At 46.0% G+C, this 14,451-nt stretch overlaps 1 protein-coding gene across 3 annotated transcripts in view; it reads right to left on the bottom strand.

Moving 5' to 3' along the window:
- CSF3R (colony stimulating factor 3 receptor) overlaps positions 1-7,916 on the bottom strand; it is a 94,580-nt gene extending 86,664 nt beyond the window's left edge. For all 3 annotated transcript variants that reach the window (XR_015873446.1, XM_088460397.1, XM_088460400.1), the window contains exon 1: positions 7,811-7,916. The gene's annotated coding sequence lies outside the window, so the exon portion shown is untranslated. The remainder of the gene's footprint in view (positions 1-7,810) is intronic.
- Between the last annotated feature and the right edge of the window lie 6,535 nt (positions 7,917-14,451).

Genomic DNA, 14,451 nt, shown 5'->3' with positions numbered 1-14,451 from the left:
ATATCATACTGATACTATCCCATCAAATGAGGTGATCTCTGTGTTTATTCATGGCAGCATGGGAAAGATCTCTAGGCAGTAGAACTCTGGACTTTCTGTAGTATTAAAATGTTATTATCTGGTGATCACCAGACAATGGCCCTCATTCAGAGCCGTACGCTCTGAGCAGAGCGCACGCTCTGAATGAGGGCCGGCTCCATTTTCATGGAGCGTCCTCCTGGACGCTCGTATAGCTGTGGGTCACCACCCACAGGCTATACGAGCGTGCTTTGTGATGGCCGCGATGGTCGAGACCATCGCGACCATCGAAATTGCGAGCCGGAGCCTGCGGTTGAGGTTTTCAACCGCAGCTCCGGAGTGATTTTGGCTCTATCAGAGCCAAAATCACTCCCACTGACATCACTAGTGATGTCAGTGGGCCGGCTTCTGACGGGAGGCGTTCCCGTGGGAACGCCCCCGTCAGGGAGGCACGCCCACCAAAGGGGGTGTGCTGTCAATCAACATTGACAGCATGCCCCCTTTGATCGGACACAACGAGCGAAGGACTTTCCTTCGCTCGTCGCGTCTGGCGCATGCGCACGACGGAGCTCCCTCCGTCGTGCGCATGCTCAGTGCATAACATCGACCCACTTGCGAGCGGACAGCCGCTCGCGAGTGGGTCTGAATCAGGCCCAATGTCTACTAAGGGGCACACTGTTTAAAAGAGGGTTCTCCCGAGTGTGTAAATGTCAAAATGGGGTTGGGCTATCGGGCATGTTAAATTTTAAGTCCTTCACCCCATCCGCTGGCTCTACTAGCATTTCTGCAGTGCAGGATGATATTGCCTGGTAATGATGGGTGATCAGCAGAAAATGGGCCTGATGCAGCATGGATTGCTATTCTGCTTATATGCACACAACGCAGATGCTAATATCAACAGTGATATGTAAATGTTTGCATTCGCATTGCGATCGCAGCCTAAAATAAAGACGCCCACTTCACTTCACCTCACTCACATCCGTATACTTTGACAACATAGCTAAACAATCGGTAACATCGGACCCATACGCACAGTAAAGGCAGGTCAGACCTCACTCAAGAATTGCTTACCTCAGAGCACGCTATGAGTACTCAGGCTGCATCTGGTATCGCAGTGGCTAATTTATGCATGCCCATGCAATGGCGTTGAAATGCACTGGCACGCCTGCATTCGCCCGACTACCCCCCCGTCACCACCCCCAAACTGCACTTCCTGTCAATCACTCTGCCATGGGTCTGTGTAGCCTCTGTGATCGCAGTCCCACTCGCAGCATCTGGTTTGCGCAGTGCGACGTGTACGCATGCGCAGTGCAAATTGATCGGCCGATTCCGTGTGTATAAGCAACTGCGTTCCTTGCTGAATCAGGCCCAATAACCAATATTGCATCACATTGTTTGAAAGAGGTGACTCTCTCCTTTCAAGTAAAGTATCCCTGAGTTGAAGCCAAGAAGGGTTACTAACATTTAGGGGGAAAGTGCCAGAGTAATGGACAAAAAGACGGTTTCTTGTGGCCACCAACATTGCACATCTTACCCTATACCTATAGAGGTGCACAGGAAAAGTGTTACTATTGGGGTACCACATTATACAACATTGTGTGCAGCCAAACATCGTGGATGCACATTACAACTGCACATTGCTGAGAATTTAATAATGGAATTAAATACTGTAATACATACTGCAATACATAGATTCATTTTACTATGCAAATCATACATGCATGTAGAGTAGACATGCTCACATAGATACGGTCATATTACAATATATGTAAATAAGGCACACATAGAAGGATTGCTAATATTCAGTAATCCCTGCTGTATACTATTACATTCGTTTAGAATTTACTTTTTACCACATCTAACACATGCTCATTTCATGTATGTTGCTCAATGCTTACAGAGCAGAAGCAACACTTGCTCATATATGACTTTGGATGAGGTCTGACTCATTGCACCAGCACCTGCAATTTATTCCTGATACTGTACATAGCAACATTTTACCCTCTGTGGATCTGCAATTTATCTTAAGCAATTAAGAAAACATTATGAATGTATTTCTAATATAAGTATTTTTAGTACTATATAATTTACTTCCAGGTGCAGAGAGTATTTGTTTTCTGTTACAGAGCTTTGATTTCCATTTTGTATGCTTTCTGATAATACCCTAGCAGTTAGTATCTATATAGACTCTGGGCCTGATTCAGAGCCAGACGCTCTGACAAGAGCGCTCGCTCTGAATCAGGGCCCTCCTACCTAATATTGGAGCGGCCTCCTGGCTGATCGCATAGCTGTGGGTGACCACCCACAGCTTATGCGAGCGGCCAAAAAGATGGTCGCGATGGTCAAGACCATCGCGACCATCGGGCTTGCGATGAGACCCTGCGGTAAGGTCTCGCTGCCGCAAGCCCAGGAGTGCTTTTGGCTCTATCAGAGCCAAAAGCACTCCCACTGACATCACTAGTGATGTCAGTGGGGCCGGCCCCAGACGGTAGGCGTTCCCATGGGAACGCCTCCGTCTGGACAGCAACGCCCCCGGCATGCCCACCAAAGGGGTCGTGCTGTCACTCACCATGGACAGCACGTCCCCTTTGGTGCGAGACCCATAGCGAAGGCTTGGCCGTCGCTATTCGGGTCTCGCGCATGCGCATGACGGAGCTCCCTCCGTCGTGCGCATGCGTACTAGGGCACCATCGACCCGCTTGCGAGCGCTCAGCACTCGCGAGCGGGTCTGAATCAGGCCCTCTGATTACTTATTTCGATTAATATAGTCTTTATTTAGCTATACTACACGCGTTTGTTTTTTTTTGTCTCTTTTTTTGCTGAATCCTCCATTATTGTTTTTGAATGTTGTTGTCTGTGATAAGCATTTAATAAATTGTCATGGCTTTGTTCAATCAGCATTTACATCCTGTTATATGTCTTTATTGCCAGTGAGTATCTATATGTGGATTCATGATAAATTAAGTTACAGCCGCATTCATCATTCATGTAACGCAGTGTTAAAATTTTCCCCCGATAATTTCCACAGAACCCATACTTTAGTATGGAGATATAGAAATTATGTAATTCATCATGTTCCGAAAAAGCATTTTTTTCAGAACTTGGAAATGTTACTGTATGTAAACCTGAGATGGCGTACAACCCTATATCCCATCACAAGCTGCCATTTACACAGCAGCTTGTGCAGCAGAGGGATATTTTCAGAACCCTCCGCATTGTGTCCTCCCTTCCTGCGTCTCTCAGCTGCACTGTATCAAAATATTGTCATATTTCTCTCTATAAACACTTTGGAGATGTTGGGTCATTTAGCAAGTTTCTGAGGGGGAATGAGGGGGCACTTTTCTGGAGGGGGGGGTTGCAGGAAGACATGGGAGGCTCATTTGAAAACTTGGATCCTGAGCTAATGGATTGTACCACCAGCTGGGTTCTGGGTCACAGTCCGGGTCAAAATAAATCAAGCATCTCACTCCTGCAGCACAGTTACAGACTCCTAACTCGGCTTCTAGCAAGCTCCTGGGGTAAAATTGTAAAATTGCAAGCACCTTCCTGTCAGTTGCTGAATGGTCTGGGAGGTCATTGGTCATGTGGCAGTGCAGATGGATGAGTACAGGTCTGTTGGATAGGAGAGACTCTAGGCTTTCTGATGGTACCATGGGCTAGGTTCAGGGTAGCACGGAACTGGAGCTGGGCTGGTTTAAAGTGTGAGGTCCATTTCTTTCTATAAACACTTTGGAGATGTTGGGTCATTTTGCACATTCTGAGGGGGAATGAGGGGGCACTTTTCCAGAGGGGGGGTTGCAGGAAGACATGGGAGGCTCATTTGAAAACTTGGATCCTGGGCTAATGGATTGTACCACCAGCTGGGTTCTGGGTCACAATCTGGGTCAAAAGTCAAGCACCCCACTCCTGCAGCACAGTTGCAGACTCCTAATTCGGCTTCTAGCAAGCTCCTGGAGCTAGTTCCATGTTTCAAAATAGAGAAGGCTTGGGGTAACTGGAGGTACTTTCAGCTAGCCCCTAGCCCCCGTGGAACTGGAGGTATTCCGATTTGATGTTACTGGGACAGGTAAGCAGCTGCAAGCTCCAGATACACATGGTTGGAGGCTCCTAGCTCAGCTACTACCTGGTTTCTGGAGTTGGAAAATAGAGGGGGCTTGAGGCTACCAGGGGGTCATTTCAGCTAGCCCCCAGGGTACTGGAGATTTTCTAGTCTTCCAGAAACCAGAGTCTGAGACAGCCTGAGAATGCTTCGGCAGAAGGAGCAGATTTTCAGAAGTGATAATTAAGCTAAGGAGGCATGATGATCCTCTGATATTTGCATTGAACTCACTCCAAGTTCAAAACATAATTATCACATGATACATTTTTATCATGATGAATAAGTCCCATAGACCCCTAGTACTGTGTAGCACAGTACACTTAATCTTTCATACACCATGGGGCTGATTCAGAGTTGGGAACAAAGCAAAAAAAAAAAATGAACACTTTAGCAAAACCATATTGCACTGCAGGTGCAAATTACAATAGATAATAAAGCTGTCCAGCATTTGTGGGCTACATGCAAAAGCAGCCAGTATTTACACTGCATGCAATATATATGCGATGGTGTAAATTGACTCCTTTTTGTTTGCTTTCCTTCCAATTATGAATCAGTCCCCATATGCACAGATTTATTTCTGGTATGCATTGATTTATTTCACCATACCAACAGGGGGAGGGGGGAAGTGGCAGAAATCAGAGAGACAGGGGCGTTTCTATAATAGGTGCAGGGTGGGTCCTGGGGTGATCACACCACACATAATGCACACATATTTTTAATACCATGCCACCAGAGTCCCACGTCGGCGCCGGTATCAGCGCTTTCAAAATCGCCCGAAAAATGGCAGCCGTGGCCATTTTACCAGCGTTTTGTGTATGCACAGTAGGAAAAACATCTGAAAATGGGCACAGCGCCATTTTCCCAGAGACCTGCACATACGCTGTAGTGTCTACAGGTGCGGTGCTGCGCTCAGTGTGCAGCCGGGTGCCGGAGAGAGAGGAGGGAGCCCCGGACAGAGACTGCACACGGTCCCCCTCATCTCTTGAAATGCCCCTGCAGAGATAGTGGGGCAGAGATGAGAGAGATGGGGTGACAGATGACAAAAAAGAGACATATGGGGGACAGAGATGATAGAAACACAGGGAGGGGTGGCATGAGGCTGGAGAGACACAAGGGATTGATTGAGGCTGAAGAGACACAGGGGGTGGCATCAGGCTGGAGAGACACGGGGGAGCTTGAGGCTGGAGAGAACATTGAGGGATGCGGCGGGAAAGACACACGGGATGAGGCTATATGGCAACCACAATAGCTAGCGACATGGCCAATGATGGGTCAAATATGCTAGCATGTATAATATACTGTACACTCTGTGCATGCATCTGATATATACACATTCACCCAAGAAGCAATGTTCTTTGTTCTGTATTCATACATGTTTCACCACAGTATTAGCCGATGTAGAAAGTGCATGACATGTATGGTATCAGATAAGCTGTTATTCTCGTAAACAAAATGAATGGGCCTGATACAGACACTTGTGATGTCAGTGGGGCCGGCCCCAGACGGTAGGCGTTCCCATGGGAACGCCTCCGTCTGGCAGCCACGCCCCGGCACGCCCACCAAAGGGGGCGTGCTGTCACTCACCATCGACAGCACGCCCCCTTTGGTGCGAGACCCATAGCGACGGCTTGGCCGTCGTTAATCGGGTTTCACGCATGCGCACGACGTGCGCATGCGCACTTGGCCAACATCGACCCGCTTGCGAGCGCTCGCGAGCGGGTCTGAATTAAGCGCCCACAGCCCGTAAAAATGTCAATTAAATGCTGATTGGTTGGTACTTTAATTCTCCCCACATTATCTCTCTCCAAGATTTGATACATCACCCCCATCTTTTACAGGAACACTGTGTTACTATAGACATTTAAGGGAATGCAAAAACAACACATCTCTTCTACAGGTTTAGTATGTGTGTGTAGTAACTTAGAAAATATGCTAATGATTTAGCTCATGTCTTGTGCCCAGGGGCGCCGAGAGGGGGGGGAGCGGGTACAGATTACCCAGGTGCGGGCTTCCTGAGGGGCCCAGCGCCACCCCCCCTCCCTCACTCACAGCAGCCCAGCTCCTATGCCTGTGGGGGGGAACGATCACACTGATCACGCCCCCCTGGCCTTGAGCATGGCTGAATGGTCTCAGAGCGTCCCCCTCGCCCCCCTCCCCAGCGCGCAGCAAAGCTTTTTTTTTTTCGGGGAAGTGGGCGTGGCCATGCATCACGCGATTAGGCCTTGCCCCCAGTTACCCAGGCCCGCCGCGGCTTTTGGTAGGCCTGCTTGTGCCCACCAGTGTCTCACATCCTCTGCTTGTGTACAAAAGACGAAACATCAGGAACAACCGTCACAAAACTAACATCTGAGCAAGGCTATGCTGTCTCAGAATACATGTCTCACTCACCTAAGAAACCAGGGACTCTGCGCCTGCTTATAAATTTGCAGAGGCTCAATAGGGCATTCTCAGAAAATGGACACAACATGCCTGCGTTGTTGTAGTCACCCCCCACCAAATGCTGCTTACCTCTACCTCACTTTGCAAAAAATTCCTTGGTGTGACCGCCGTCTCGCACCTATCACCACGCATGTGCAGTGTGGTTTTGGTGTATCCGACATCAACACTGCGTCCACCTCTAAATCAGGCCCTTAAATACATATGATATTTTGCATTCAGGACAATGAGCTGGCTCCATGACGCATCGCAATTTGTATGCAAAACATGCTGCCGTTAATTACGCCGGCATGTGTTATTAACGGCGCAAATTACAGCTCTCCTGATAAGAGCTGTCCTTTACGAGAGAGCGACTTCCGGGTTTATGACTCAGAAGTCTCTCTGGCGTCCTGGGGGGTGCTGGGATGGATCCGATTTGATCCCTCCCGGGGGCATCGTGACTAGAAGCCAATAGGCTTCTATTGGGCGACGCCATCTAAAGATGGCATTTTCGATGGTTTGATCGCATTTCTGACGTAGGTGCATTCCACGCATGAGTGTGAAATATCCTGCTTGATATAACGAAACTTAATTAACTATGAAATCATAATTCCTACAAACTAGAAATATATAATCATGTGAGAAAGTTTTAAACAAGTTGAGGAAATTCTTAGATCTTTTATCACATCATCAATTTGATGTAACACAGTGATAATTCTCTATTTATAGCATCCCAGTGAAATTGCCATCACATACATTGCTGGCATCTGTAGTGGAGTGTTACAGGCTGAGGTGCAATAAATGAAACATGCAGTTAGTTATACATGACATCTTGTAAATGTAAATGTATCTATCGTTCCTACAATCCTACAGGTAAAAACAACCAATGAAACAATAATAACTATAAGATAGAGTAGCACTCATTGAAAGGCTAATTTATAGTTACGATTGGCAACTGACCAGTGTTTTATTAGTAATAATTGGACCTTGCGCCAATATAATAAGCTGCTAGAAAACAGAGGAAAGTCAGTAATGTTACTAGAAAAGATGGCTATGGCAGTTATACCACCTGTGTGCTATTTGCACAATGATAAAAACTGTACAAATCAAAGATAAAATAAATTGGTATGAAAATATCAAAAGTGTAAAAATATCCCCTATCTGAGCAGAAAGATATTACTGCATAATGCTGATTTATTTTATTTTTTTCGTTATTATTTACAGAAAATAAAACTATAATAAAAGCAATAATTTGTTTAGAAAAGTAATTGTACTCACCAAATGGTTTATCGCCTGCTCTATTATATACTGAACTTCTACTTCAACATACATGTGACTTCTCAGCCAGCACGTTGGTTTTCCTGCAGCTTACATGAAGCTTTTGTAGCAGCTGTTCCCAGTGTAATGATGCCGTTACTGTCTCTCCAACCCACTGGAAATTGCAAAACACTTCCCTGAACATTGAGCATACATGACTGAGCAGGAGGAGGGGAGCTATGAAACACTCAAAAACCCACAAGTGAGACCTACTGTACAAGGAGAAACCAATGATGGTATCATTTCTCATCTAAAAGGGGAGATTTCACTATTACAAATCCATTTTCAGGCAGAAGGATGGCTGCCTAATTATACCCATAATCTTATGTGCTCTAGAAAGTAACTTGGTCATTGAAAATAGATGAATAATTATCATTTGATTATGAGTAAATAGCTGTAAGTTTCATTGTTTCTGGGAGAAGGGGGTTAGTGTTCACAAAGCCGTATTACACTTGAGATTCTGTTTGTGACATCATTTTATGGTCACATTGAGGTACAGCAGTGGTGCCATTTAGTAGCCAGCTATATCTCATTGACTAGCCAATAAAAGATGAGTGATGCACTATTCCAAAGCACTGACATGTTGTGATCACTAGTCTTGTTGCTATCCATTCATGTCCAGTACCTTGGCCTGATATTCAATCCCTGATTCTAGTTTTAATTCAACCACTTTGTTTGTTACAGTGAATGCCCCAACATGACTTGCCTCCAGTGGGGTGTACCTGCCTCTGTGTTGTTATTACAACCCAATGTGATCACTTCCTGACATTCAGCAGGCATTACTAGCTTGTCTCTAGCACGGGGCTATGGCACAATACCAAAATTGCAAATGTAAGAGCCTTATATTTAAATTAATGAATTGAGGAGTTAATTGGGAACATTTTAAAGTGTTCTCTACCTGTGCAAAGGGTCACGCAGGTTTTCACAGTAGAAACAGGCTAAATGTTTCTGCCTGGTCCACGTGCTCATTGGGGCATGCAGTTGGGCTCCCTGAAAAGCAATGTAGTATATAAAAAACATTAAGAAAAAAAAATGGCACATGGGTGAAACACGGTCTGACCTCTTTCTTCCACAAACTTCTTTTTTGAGACAGTGGAACAGTAAAACCTCAATGTTAGGGTACTATGACCTGCAAACTGTAATTGTTCTAGGAATTAGGATTGCAAACTAGCCACAGTTAGTGGGTTTAAGGGTAAATCTCCGATCCTCCACTGAAGGCAGGGAAAGTGATTTAAAATAACTTCCCTGCTGATCTAACTGGAGCTGCTCCGCATACAGATGGTGGCTCTTTTGCGTCACATACCCCCTGGCAGCTGCCCCCTAACAGCTGATAGAATCAGATTTCCAAATGCATATGAGAGTAGGAGATCTGACAACTGAAAGGACATTGTGTCCATCTTCCAAGCTCCTCTGGTCCAAACTCTGGACACAGATAACGGGGTTTGAGTTGAAGTGTCTGGAGCCCCAAAGAGTTGTACTATTTTGTGGAATATAGAGGCCTTTAGGACAACCATGTCTAGGGTGAGACATTGGCCCTCATTCAGAGCCGTATGCTCTGAGCAGAGCGCACGCTCTGAATGAGGGCCGGCCTCCATGAAAATGGAGCGTCCTTCTGGACGCTCGTATAGCTGTGGGTCACCACCCACAGGCTATACGAGCGTGCATTTTGATGGCCGCGATGGTCGAGACCATCGCGACCATCGAAATTGCGAGCCGGAGCCTGCGGTTGAGGTTTTCAACCGCAAGCTCCGGAGTGATTTTGGCTCTATCAGAGCCAAAATCACTCCCACTGACATCACTAGTGATGTCAGTGGGCCGGCTTTTGACGGGAGGCGTTCCCGTGGGAACGCCCCCGTCAGGGAGGCACGCCCCCGGCACGCCTACCAAAGGGGGCATGCTGTCAATCAACATTGACAGCACGCCCCCTTTGATCGGACACAACGAGCGAAGGACTTTCCTTCGCTCGTCGCGTCTGGCGCATGCGCACGACGGAGCTCCCTCCGTCGTGCGCATGCTCAGTCCAGAACATCGACCCACTTGCGAGCGGACAGCCGCTCGCGAGTGGGTCTGAATCAGGCCCATTATCTGCTAACTTGTTTGAGTGATCTGGTAAGTAAATTACTTTGAGGATTATTTCCCTCTGTGTTTCCATGCATAAGGAAATTGGACATGTCCCTCCCATGCGGTACATATATGACATTGCAGTCAAGTTGCCCAGGCATAGAATTGGAGCCTTGCAAAAAGTGGTAGAAACAGGTTTCTGAAGAGCTAACTTTGCTGCTGTGAGTTCCAATATATTATATGGATAGAGTATTTTCTCCTCCTGACTGCTCTTCTCTAATCTGCTCTGTGTGATGACTACGCACCTCAACCTGGACGAGAAGCATCTGACGTTATTGTGACCAGACGTGTGACATCTATGACAAGTCTGGGAACTGGGAGGTGCATTGAAATCCAGAATGTCGACATTGTGAATGTCAATAGTCCTCATGTCGATTATGCGGTTTTCCATTGACAAAGTGAGTATCCCTAACCTAACCCTAACCTTTAATTCCTAATTGCAGCCAACCCTTACCTTAAAATCAGTAAAAAATATTCCCTTTCGATATTCACTATGTCATTGAAAACATTGTGAATGTTGACATTCTGAGCGTATACCTGTCTTTGTATAGTAAACCTTAAGGATTTGTCTGAATAGGCTCTGGGACTGTCTGCAAAATAGGAGAACATGAAATAACCCTGGAAATAGAGCTACCATTTCCCCAATAATGGTAGGAAGAGGGATAAATCATCTTTTTCTAACATAAATTGAAATCTGGATCGCTGACCATTTCTCCAGGGGAACACTCAGGGAAAAAGAAGAGAGAAAGAAGGGATATGGAGCACAAACCCCAAAATTGGAATCTGGTGAGTTGGGACTACTGTCCATTTGAGTGAATTTATTATGAATGCTCATTCTGGTAATAGAGACATAGACATTTCTCTGTGATAAATCGATATATTTTGATCTATAGTCGTCAGCTGCAATAATTCAAATTAACTAAACATTTAACTCCTTCTGACATAGGTGCAACAGTACAGTTTTCACGACCCTTGTAAAAATATATCCAAAATTGAGCACTGGTATAGCTGACCTTACTAATAGAAGGGGAGGTGCCTGCTGTGATTTGTGGTAATTGAGAATGGAAAGCATCCGTCAGGTCTATCTTTATGCAATAGAAATTCTGATCTAGAAGATATGGTATGTGTTCTAAGCCCTCCATGCAGAATCGTCTCCTTTTCAGAAAGTGATTAAGCATCTTTACATTTAAAACAGGTCTAAATGAACCGTCAGGGAAAATGTAAATGGTTCATCCAGCCACACTTGGATTTGCAAGCTCTATTTTACCCTGACAAAGAGGTTTATTGTCCAGAAGGTGACTGCAATGGGATGCAGTAAGGATACCGACAGGTGCTATCCCGCCCAATGATATCCTGACACTTACATCCCGACATGGGAATAAAAATAGCCCCATTATGGAATCCCGACACCCGGCATACCGAACGAACGTGGGAGGGGAGGGTTAGGTTAGGTTTAGGGACCACCAGGGGGACTTAGGGTTAGGCACCCCCGGGAGGGTTAGGGTAAGGGAAGGGGGGGTTAGGCTTAGGCACCACTAGGGGGAGGTTAGGTTTAGGCACTAGGGATGGAGGTTAGGGTTAGGCACCCCTAAGGGAGAGTTGGGGGGGAGAGGGGAGGGTACTTACCTTTAGCTGTCGGGATTTCGACCCGCTGGGGTGCTGCTGTTGGTATTTGATCCAGTGGCTAAACCGCCGACATTACATACTGATTCCGACTGCAATACCTTTTCCTCCTCAGCAAGCTGAGACCAAATTGAATTGACCATAGCAGCCTATTGTCTGTGGTAATCTTCTGCCATTTGGGGAGTGTTTGTGACAGAACGCCATGGGAAGGTGTAATACAGTGCCTTTGCCTCAGGTCACCAAACTCTGAGGTCTTAGCGTATAGCGTGAATAAGTCTGGGTCGCACCTCTGGCTCTAGATGTACAACCACCATATAAAAAAGGGCTGCTTGCTATAGTAATTTCCACAAATGACTTCCTAGCCTTGTAATGGGACTGTACCTGAGTGATAAATCCAGTCCAAATAGATCTGGGTCTATGAAATTTGTACAGTCAAGAGAATGTGGTGCTAAACTAGCTAGCCCTGATCTAGTTAGCCATCTGGACCTTCAAGTGTTGGTGTCATAATTGAAGGTCTGACCCACTATTAAGATGGCTCTAGGCTGATTGCCTTCAGTAAGGTGAATTTGGGGATTACTAAAGCTTCTAATGAACAAGGAAGTAATTCTTTCTCATCTTTGTTCAATACATTAAGGAGCGGACCAGCTGCATCAGCTATATTTTACTGAAAAAACTGTATCAGTGGAGTCTGCTAAAGAGCAAAATCAATATCAGGTGGAAAAAGGGCTGGGTACATCAGGCTTCTGAGCATCCATTCATCCTCCTTGATAAAGCCTATTTTTTTGCTAAATGATATACCTCAGAAGTATATTTTAAAGCTCAATGGGAAGAACAAAGTTTAAGAGATGGAGTTCTACCTGCCTAGGACACTCTCGTCATTTGAAGTTTACTGAACTTGCCTCCTTTAGAGAACGCTGCAGACCTGAGAACCGCCTCAGATTCCCAGACCACACTAGAATGCGGAGGTGAATAATAATGAGATGGACCTGGCGTAGACATTTGAAGAACTATGTACCACCCCCATAAACAGCTAGGCGAGCATAACTCTCCCTAATACAAGTCAGGGTGGATAAAACCCCACACCAGCACCATAAGGGTGGAAATGACTCTGCAAGGACTCATAGCCGCTGACCGCTTATTTGGACGGTACAGGAGGGAAGGTTCAATCAACTCTACATTCCTGACGAAGCCTGTGATCAGGTGAAATGTTGAAGCAAGTGGAACATATCGATCCCGCATCTACCGCCATAAACTGTTATACACAGGAAACGGAGACACGGGTAAGTCTGCTGGCAGACCCTTCCACATACCACCATAGCGTAACACGCACACCCGGCTTACTGAATACACCTGCATGACCACAGCGCCTGTACATCAGTAGCCAGACGGAACCTGGAAATCAAGGGAACTAAGGCTGACCAGCCTTCAGAGGCATGATATTGAGCACCTGACCACACAGTGGACCTCATTCAGAGTCGGTCGTACGCATCCGATGTTTCCAAACCACGCATGCGCATGGTTAGTTGTGCGCATGTGCGTACGAGGCTTTGCGATCCAAAATGTTGTAGATCGTATGGCTTACGAGCAGGAAGTGGCTTCCGAGAGCTGATTGACATGAAAGGCCGTTTGTGGGTGTTGACGGTGGTGGTGGTCTGAAAACGCAGGCGTGCCTCAGCGTATTGAGGGCGTTTTAGGGGCATACATAATTTACCTGCTACGACCGACATAGAAGTCCGGAAGTAGTAAAACGTCACTCTGCGAGCAGGTTCGAGGCCTGGCTGATCATACAGCTTGAGGTTGGGTACGTGGTCTCACAAGCCAAAGAGTACAATCGATACTATCGAATGTTATTGATGTTAGGATTGATGTTTCTATTTTGAGCCACACAATGCAAGAAGCTAATAATTTGTTAAAGCTAATAACACTGCTAATTGGCTTGTAATTGATTCAGCTGCGTTAGCATTAGCGAATAATAACAATAAATAAATTTCATGGGGATGGCTTATTCTATGCGGTTTTTTTATATTTTTAACATGCATTTAACAACAACACAACATTATTATTCCAAAATCCGGGTTTAAAATCTTTTTAAATTACAAACGCACTACCAGTAAAACATCTGCATGAACTAAATGACATTTGAACAATACAACACAAGCGGCCGCAACATCAGAAGAAAACATACAGCGACTGACAACGACTGACAACGATTGACTCGATCACTAGCTGCTATCACTCGCTAGCTAGAGGAGGTGCATTGTTCACGTATGGGCGTCACTTTGGTTGCGACCGACCGGCCGTCCGATTGCTTCCTTCTTCAGTTTCTCGGTCGTTAGACGTACGACTGAGCGGCCGCTTACGACCGACTCTGAATGAGGTCCAGTGTCCCTTTCCTCTAAATACTATCATTGGGAGCAAATCATAAAGACACCTCTACTGGTGTGAGTAAAACGCACTCAGCGTATCACCACCAGATATTTTTGATATTTATACATAAGGACATTGGACCTCATTCAGAGTCAGTCATTGCGGCCGCACGGTCGTAAGGTAAAAGGGGCCGGATATGCAAATGAAGCGCTCACAAGTTGTGTCGTTAAGATGGGATCGTTAGCTGGACGAGCGAGGGGAGGATGCGGCCGTAAGACTAAAAATACGCCCCCTTCTCGTTCCCATTACACGTCATCTCCGGGCATATAAGGATTAATCGAGACCATCGGGAACCATCGGAGCTGGTCGTAGACCTTAAGGTTGACCATACCCTCTCTTAAGCACTACGATCAAGTCAGTGTAAAAACCTCCCATGTCACATGTGCCATGACACTACTTAGTTAATTATGCACTCCCATAAAACGCCGTTT

The sequence above is a fragment of the Taudactylus pleione genome, unplaced genomic scaffold (assembly GCF_031769625.1).
Source record: "Taudactylus pleione unplaced genomic scaffold, aTauple2 ptg000007l, whole genome shotgun sequence".
NCBI lineage: Eukaryota > Metazoa > Chordata > Amphibia > Anura > Myobatrachidae > Taudactylus > Taudactylus pleione.
The sequence above is the reverse complement of the archived record's forward strand: the minus strand, read 5'-3'. Positions and strand labels throughout refer to the sequence as shown.